The sequence below is a fragment of the Chionomys nivalis genome, chromosome 16 (assembly GCF_950005125.1).
Source record: "Chionomys nivalis chromosome 16, mChiNiv1.1, whole genome shotgun sequence".
Lineage (NCBI taxonomy): Eukaryota > Metazoa > Chordata > Mammalia > Rodentia > Cricetidae > Chionomys > Chionomys nivalis.
Window position 1 is genome coordinate 13,970,944 of NC_080101.1, and position 8,874 is coordinate 13,979,817.

Below are 8,874 nucleotides of genomic sequence, written 5' to 3' on the forward strand. Positions count from 1 at the left end.
CTACTACTCATTGTTGGCTTGCCCACAGGATTTGTTTTCTTAAGTGTTACTACATAAGTATTTCAGCCAAAGAGGTCATATTTGTTTTAAAAAGAAAGGTAGCCCTACAACCAAGTGAAGCTTTGATCAGTTTGACTGTGAAATGCGTACACAGCAGAGCTGCTACCAGGAACCATGCCACTTTTGAGCGTGAGAGGACTGAGAGTCCGCACTTCACTTTTCCATCCATTCCAGTTCTCCTACTGCCTTTCAGTACCGTCTGCTGCATGCATCATGCAAGTGCTGCCGTTTCATTTTCCCAAGCACTGCTAACAAACACAATCGTGAAGGTCTGCAGTGCTGGGGCTGGGGGACAGTTCTGAAAACTACCAAATCCAATGTAAAAGACACTGAGCAGAGCAGGGCGGTCATGGTGCACACTTTTAACCCACCAAGCACTCTGGAGGCAGAGACGGGCAGATCTCTGTGAGTTCAAGGCCAGCTTGGGCTACTGAGTGAGTTCTAGGACAGCCAAGAGGATAGTGAACAGGGTGCCAGGAGCATTTTGCTGAAGGCTAAAAAAATTTAAACTGACAGTGTAGTTTGGTATAAAAATTTAAGGAAACCCTGCTCTTTAAAAAACCCATCCCTCACAGTTGTAGGACCTAGAAATTCAAATTGTTTTTTCAACTTCTGATGAGAATTTGACACTTTCTATTCCTGTACAGTTTTTTTTCTTCCTGGTACTAATTTTCTTTTTGTGTAGGTTCTGTGGTCTTTGTGTCCCTTCCTGTGGTCTTCCCTCCATTTGTGTCTGTGTTGTGATCTCTTCTAAGGCCAACAAGCTGGGTGTAGCAACACACACCTGTAGTCTTGGTGCAGAAGAGGCAGAGATAGAAGTATCTCCTGGATTCCATGTGGAGATGTAAAACAACCACAGGACAGGCATAATTAAGGCCCAGCCACACAATGTCCTTTCACTCACAATAAAATCTGTCTCTGAATACACTCATCGTCTGAAATTTGGGAGGTTGGATTTCAACTTGTGAATCACAGTGGGTGTAGTTGAGTGGAATTACTTGGGGTACTGTACTTCAGCCAGCAGTTGAGTTAGGTGCTGGGATAGTAGGTGTTAAAGGCGTGTGACTTGGGAGGATATAGTGTAAGTGGCCGCAGAGACATCTGACTCTATATCAAGTACCTTTAAATTTCTGCCTTTAAAGTTCCAAAGTTGGATGATAGTGGTTAGTGTTCTGTTAGAATACATATAGATGTAGCTGCCAGCCAGCTAGTTGTGCTATATAGCCCTGTAACAATGATGTACTTCTGCCCTAGAAATAAACCATTTGAAAGCACTCATTGTTACTCAGATGCCCTTATTTGAAGAACAATAATGGAGTAAGAGGACACAGTCAAGCTGGGTCCAGTCTTTAGTCTGCACTGGATTGCTGATTGGATGGAACTGGGCTAGATAAGGCTAAACATATTAAAGCTGTTCTGTGTTTTGGTGGGGTTTTGCATGACGTTCCTACATCATGCAGGTTTTTTTTCTATTGTCTTTAAACCAATGGAAATTTGTAGTCCTTTTTTAGATTAAACTGATAAGATTAGTGGTTTCGTGGAACCTAATGCATTTCTGAACCATTGGCTTTCAGTGTAGAATTCCCAACTCCACCAGGCTAATTAGCCAGGAAAAAAATGACTAAAATTCTGTGACAATGTGTTAATCGTTCTTTCTGGAAGAAACTGCCTCCTGTGAGATTAAATCAGCATCTGTGTCATTGCAGAATTGTTGATCATGGGAGAATGCAAGTATCAAGTTCTAATCTGTTTATAGAGGTTGTCTTTAACCATAAGAAAGCAGATGTTGAGTAAGTGTTGGCAGAGGAACACTTTAGAGAGATACAGGGATGATAGGATATTTACATATGGAACTGTACTGTGCTGCTACAAATAAATACTATATATTACATGGAAGAGTCACAGATGGGATGCCAACCAGTCAGGGGAAGCCATACACAAATGACACAAAACTTGAGTACGCATTTGCATCAGGTTCAGAAATGAGACCTTGGAATTTCCTTGGCAAACGAGTATTACAAGTTTATGAGGAGAGGTTTCCAGTGTCTGACTAATTAGTGGTTTGGATCTTCACTTGTGTATCATTTGCCTAAGAATTTACTTCTGACAATACATCTTTGTACTCTTAGGATTTATGTGTTTCTGTGATACACTTTAGTGGGATTTTAAGAAATTACTATATCAAACTAAAGGCTATAATCCAGTCTGTATGTTGCTTAAATCAGAAAGACTCTTAGGAAGAACGCAAAATACCGTGGACTAAATTTACTATGAAACTTCCATATGTGTGTATATTGAATTTCATTAACAAAAGAATCTTGTTTTCAAGTAAAATTTATCTTGAGTCGTTTTATACTCAGCTACATTCAGAAGTGGTACATTTCTATGTATATTAGCTTTATATTTGCAACTGTAAGCCTGATTTGGTGAGCTGTTGATCTCTAACCAAATGTATTTCTACATTCTAACTAGCATCCCAAGAAGCTATAGTAAGAAGCATAATTAAATTTGTTACTTAGCTTCTTAGATACATGTACATATAATACCATAAACCCCATGTATTCAGTATCTCACTGCAGTTCCTTAGCTGTGCTGGTAATCACTGTAGGGCCTTATGCACACACCTGTCTGTTACTCTAGTTCCAGGGCATCCACCATCTTCATAGAGACATACATGCAGGCAAAACACCAATGAATGCCGGGCGATGGTGGCGCACGCCTTTAATCCCAGCACTCAGGAGGCAGAGGCAGACGGATCTCTGTGAGTTCGAGACCAGCCTGGTCTACAGAGCTAGTTCCAGGACAGGCTCCAAAGCCACAGAGAAACCCTGTCTCGGAAAAAAAAAAAAAAAAAACACCAGTGCACATGGAGTAAAAATAATAAAAATGCCTACTCTTAACTTTGGGAATATGGTAAACAAGTGTATACATATTCCAGATCCAAGTCCTCTGTAGAACTGTTGGCTCTGGCTTCTATAGATTTTTCTTGCATGGTGTTTCCCAGATACATAGGTTTTCCAGACATGGACACTCCCAAGGATGTCAGAATATTCTGCACATTGTTTGCTAGGGCTGTCATAACAGTATTACAAACTATGTGACTCAAATGATGAACAGGAGGCTGGGATGCAGCTCAAGACCCTGGGTTCTGTCCCCAGCAAAAGCAAAATGTTATTGAGACTAGAAATCTGAGATCAAGTTGTTGGGTTTAATTTCTTCTGAGGTCTCCTGTTTACTTTAGATGGTTACCCTGTAAGATGGTTTTCTATGCGACTGACTGGGTTCTGGTATCTTCTTCCAAGGACACTGATTTCAGGCTCATCCATATAGCCTGACTTATATTAAATTCTTAAAGGCCCTGTCTCTGATTACTGTGAGCTACAGCTTTAATATGATTCTCACAAGAGACAGAACCAGTTAGATGGACAGATGGATGATGAAGTGAAGATTTGGGGGAATTGGTCCAAACACAATCATGGATGTTCCTTATTCAGGCTTTGTTTAAGCCGGAAGGCATCAGAATCCGGCACGTGTTAAATTCCTTACCAAACAAAAACGAAATCCACAAGATTTCTGGAAATGGTCTTTAGGGCAATCAGCAAAACAACACTTTTTCAGAACATCTAGAAAATGGTTGGTGGTGGCGCACACCTTTAATCCCAGCACTCGGGAGGCAGAGGCAGGCGGATCTCTGTGAGTTCGAGGCCAGCCTGGTCTACAAGAGCTAGTTCCGGGACGGGCACCAAAGCTACAGAGAAACCCTGTCTCGAAAAACCAAAAAAAAAAAGAAAGAAAAAATGGTAAGAAAGGCCACAGTCTGCCATCCTTAGCCCACCACAGCCCTCAGACTACTCATCTTTTCTGTTGCTGAGGTTGGAGCCCAAGCACAGTGGAAGTATCAGCATTGTTTGGCCTAGACCCTACTCATGAAATGGACTTTCTTGGGGTGTGGTTTCTCTGGGTTCTGGTCACTTCTACATTAGCTTGTGTTGTGGTTTTATATTAATAAAGTCAACTCCAAAAGACCCTAACTGTTCGCCGCTACAGACTCGAGTCTCCACTACAGAGCCAGTCTGCTCTGAATGATTTCTTTTCCCTGTTCTGCTTTCCTTCTTCCAGCAACCAAAAGCCATGGCTTTCCTGTATAACCCAGGCTGGCCTGGCGTTTGCCCTTTTCCACCTGCCTCCCTGGTGCTGAGGTCCAGGTGTGAGCCTTGCCCAGCCTCAACTTTTTTTTAATAGGCATTCTTGGATTTCAGTCTTGAGAACAATTCTCAATCAGGATCCCAGATTGATGGAAATGCTCTCAATATTTAGTTAAATTCCTACTCCCCACTGTTGGTATGACCTTGCCCTCAACTATTTTATTTTCCCTGGATGTTAGTAATTTTCCATCTTACAACTTCCCCACATCCAAATTGCAACTTACACATTCCCATTGGTTTGATCCTCGGGTGATTCCTATCATGATGGTCCTAAACAAATTCCTTTTTTGATGCATTTGTGTATAGCCTTTTCCACCAACCAGGGGCCTGGACTAAAACATCACTCAGAGAAGCCTGCTACTGGTGCCCCTTGCATCTCCAGTGTGTCTGCTCTGAGATCAGAGAAAAACGAACAACAAAATCTAAAAACAAAAGCCAGCCATAAAAATCATTCTGAATCTCTGTAAAAAGCTCTGTAAAAAAGCCTTCTGGGCTGCAGGCAGCTCTTGGTCATAGAGGACTTGTTTAACATTCATTGGACAACAGACCAGAACACTATGAATCCATTCAGTTGGAGATACCAGAACTGCATCAGACAGGCTGTGGTGCAATTTATGCCCCCAGAGCGCAGTTAAGAACTGCAAGCAGTCATCTGACAGCAGTATGACTTAGCAGCTGACTGGCGGGAAGAGAGGAAGTAAGCCTTATCAAAACCACTGATTCCTGATAGACTGTCCGAAGGACAAATGAGACTGAGCTTGGTACAGGGAAAATGAACTCCATTTAAATGAATAAACAAGCAAGTTCTAGAGAATGGGACCAGTAACCAAGATCACTACACTGTTTTCTGGGATGAACAGGTTTTAACCAAAATGGCTGCCATGTAGGGAAACATGGAAGTATTACCAATACAGGAAGGAAGGCGAGGCGATAGAAATTGTGCATTTGGGGGCGGTCTTAGCATTTAAGAGTAGGTACTACTTGGGTAGAGCACCCAGGTGCAGATCCCAGTGCTCACAGCAGTCCACTCACAACAGCCTGTACTCCAGCTCACGGAGATCCAGCGCCCTCTTTTGGCCTCCACAGGCACAACACTCATGTACCGTTACTCATGCATATACATAATTGCTAATAATAAACAATCTTTATGTCAGATTTATTGGGGAAACACAGTAGCCAATGTACATGTTCAAAGAAGTAGTTAAACATCTGATGTTACATCGAATACACCATCAGGAAATTATTGCAGGGAACCATGGAATGTGAGTTCAAAAACGATGGAAACAAAGCTCACTAGAGGTGTCCAACAGTATTTGAACTGGCAAAAAATAATAGAGATTAGATAAATTGAACAGAGAAAACAAAAAACGGAGAGAACCGTGAATATAGGAAGCTTCCACATCATCGGGGGACATCTTTAAGCAGCTGGGGAGAAAAGCAAAAACATTGCTTATAAGGAAATCATAAAAGCAGTGGAGTATGTGGGATAACATTAAAAATGTAAAGGAAGCCTGGTATGGGGCCGGAGAGATGTCTCAGTGGTTAAAAACACTGAGTTCGATCCCCTGCACCCACATGCCAGTTCCCACCATCTCTGACTCCAGTTTCAGAGGATCGGATCCTCTGGCCTCCATGAGCACCAGGTACATGGATGCGAGCACATCACCCACACCCAAGAGAGTAGAATTAAAAACAACAAAATGCCGGGCGGTGGTGGCGCACGCCTTTAATCCCAGCACCCGGGAGGCAGAGGCAGGCGGATCTCTGTGAGTTCGAGGCCAGCCTGGTCTACAAAGGGAGTTCCAGGACAGGCTCCAAAGCTACAGAGAAACCCTGTCTCGAAAAACCAAAAATAAAAATAAAAATAAAAAATAAAAACAAAATAACGGGGCAGTGGTGGCTCACACCTTTAATCCCAGCACTTGGAAGGCAGAGGCCTTCCCTGTAAATTCAAGGCCAGCCTGGTCTGCACAGGAAACCCTGTTTTGAAAACTACACAACATTTTTTTTTTTTTTTTTTAACAAATGCCAGAGCTGGGCAATCGTGGTGCACACCTTTAATCCCAGCACTTAGGAGGCAGAGGCAGGCAGATGTCTTTGAGGCCAGCTTGGTTTACAGAGTGAGTTCCAGGACATGCTCCAAAGCTACAAAGAAACCCTGTCTCGGGGGAGGGGATTAGCCAGGTATGATGGCTCACAATTCTGATCTTTGTATCCAGGAAGCAGGGCAAGACTATTGTCAGCTTTTAGACTAACTTAAGCTACATGGTGAATTTCTGGCCTTGGCTACAGAATGAGACATTGTCTTAACTGTAAAGTAAAACATAACTATTAACCAACAACCTCTTATCCAGCAAAACTGTTCAAAATAAAAGGAAGACAAAGGCTTTTCAAGCGAAACAAACTGATGACTTTGATACTGGCAGATTTGCTTTAGAAGAAATATTCAAGGGAAGTTCTCCCAGCAAAGGCGAGTAACCCCTTGACTTTCTTGCAAGAACATTAGCCAGCACTTCAGCACTTCCCTTGGGGACTGTTGTAAATTGTGAAATCAACAAGCACAAAAAAATGCAAGAACATGACATTGGCTATGAAAAGAACATTTGTTAATGCCAGATCTGAAATAATGCCAAGCAAGTCACTCTGTCCCACATCATCTAAGAATGTGTCTGTTGGGTATATCAATCGTTTTATCACTCTGCATGTCATGAACAAACAAAAAGCCTGAGCATCGACTTATGAATTACAATTTTTTGCAAGATAGGGAAACCCACAAATGAAGTTTGAATGCTGAAGACTTGACTATGTGCCGATAGTAACTCCTCCACTAGCCAAAGCAAAGGGGGGGGGTCTGTATTACATTGTTGAGTACCTCAAACTGTGAGCCAAAATATACCCTTTGAGGGTTTATTTTGAGAGGGGTTATGTTTTATTTACTTCAGTATTTTGTCAGAGCAGTGAAAAGTAACAACTACAGATAGCTTTCCCAGCTCTGCTCCTACCTGAAGCGGTGGCTATAAAATCTCTAGTGGTGGTCACTGACACCCTCTGAAAGTGTCTCAAGAAATAAAGACGTTTATTCACGTGTCTGCTAGCAGTAAGACCATATGTTGTTCAGCAACCCCGCAGAACTGACAGATAACTGTTACCTTCCTATTTTACGGCTTCCTCCTTAGCTCTAGGCTAAACATGGTTGCAAATGGCTGTCCCAGTTCTTACACATTCATGGAGAGAAAGAGGAGGCAGTGATGTTGTCTGTCACAGACCTCATGGCCACAGAAAAGCTGGCTTTCTGTTACTGTAACAAATACAGTTAAACAAATAGACTTAAGTAGAGGCAAGGTTTATTTATTTGGTAGCTTTAGAGGAATGAGCCCATGATCAAGTGATGCCTTGCCTTGGGGTCTGTGCTGCAACAGCATATTGTAGCTGGAAACAGCAGATGGTCGTGCGAGGCTGCTCACCTCAGGTGGCTGGGAAGCAAAGAGGAAGGACCTATATGGCCTCCACTCTCCAAGCCTATGGCTCCCAATGAATTTATGGCTCCCCCTCTCTGGGTCTCTATTATTGCCAAATTGGGGGCTAGTCCTTTATCCCATAGGCCTTGGGGACAGAACAGGTCTAAATTGTAGCAAATATATTGATGAGAATTACAGTGTTTGGCCATCTAGCTGCAAGAGAAGCCAGGAACATTAACAGAGCTCCACCTTCCATGTGAGAAATGAAGAGAAAAAGACTAGCAGGTAGACCAGCCCAAAGTGACTTCACAAAGAGTTGAAGTCTGAATGACAAAAGAGTGGACTGTTTGTCTCAACGCTGAACACTGAAACCATCTACTTCCAGTCAGCATGGATGCAGATCCCAAATCACATCTTCCTGTATGCATCAGTTTGCATTCGTTCTTTGTGCTCATTAGCATGGAGACAATCTGCAGAAGCTCTGGGACGTAATAAAGAATCACAAGGGTCTGGTAGACACAAGAAATCCTGCCTCAGACTAAAACCCCAAGCTCTAAGAACCCTTTTCTGACAATCAATTTCCAAATAACCACACAGAGGATTATTAATAATTATAAATGCTCAGCCGATTAACTTAGACTTGTTTTTAACTAACTCTTATAGCTTAAATTAGCCCATTTTTATTAATCTATGTGCCCTTCGGCTCATTTACCTCACTTATGAACTCATGTTGCTTCTTCCGTGTCTGGCTCAAGACTCTTGTGACTCCCTTTCTTCATCCCTGGAACTGGTTCTTGTAGACCAACCTGGTCTCGAACTCACAGAGATCCGCCTGCCTCTGCCTCCACCACCCTGCCCATCCCCAAATTCTTAATCTGGTTCTCCCAGCTAAGCCTACCCTGCCTAGCTATAGTCCGGTCATCTTCCTTATCAAACCAATCACAATGACATATATTCACACAGTATAAAGAAACAGTCCACACCGCTGGAAGAATGCTTGCACAACATACGTGAAGCTCAGCCGGGCGGTGGTGGTGCACGCCTTTAATCCCAGCACTCGGGAGGCAGAGGCAGACGGATCTCTGTGAGTTTGAGACCAGCCTGGTCTACAAGAGCTAGTTCCAGGACAGGCTCCAAAACCACTGAGAAAC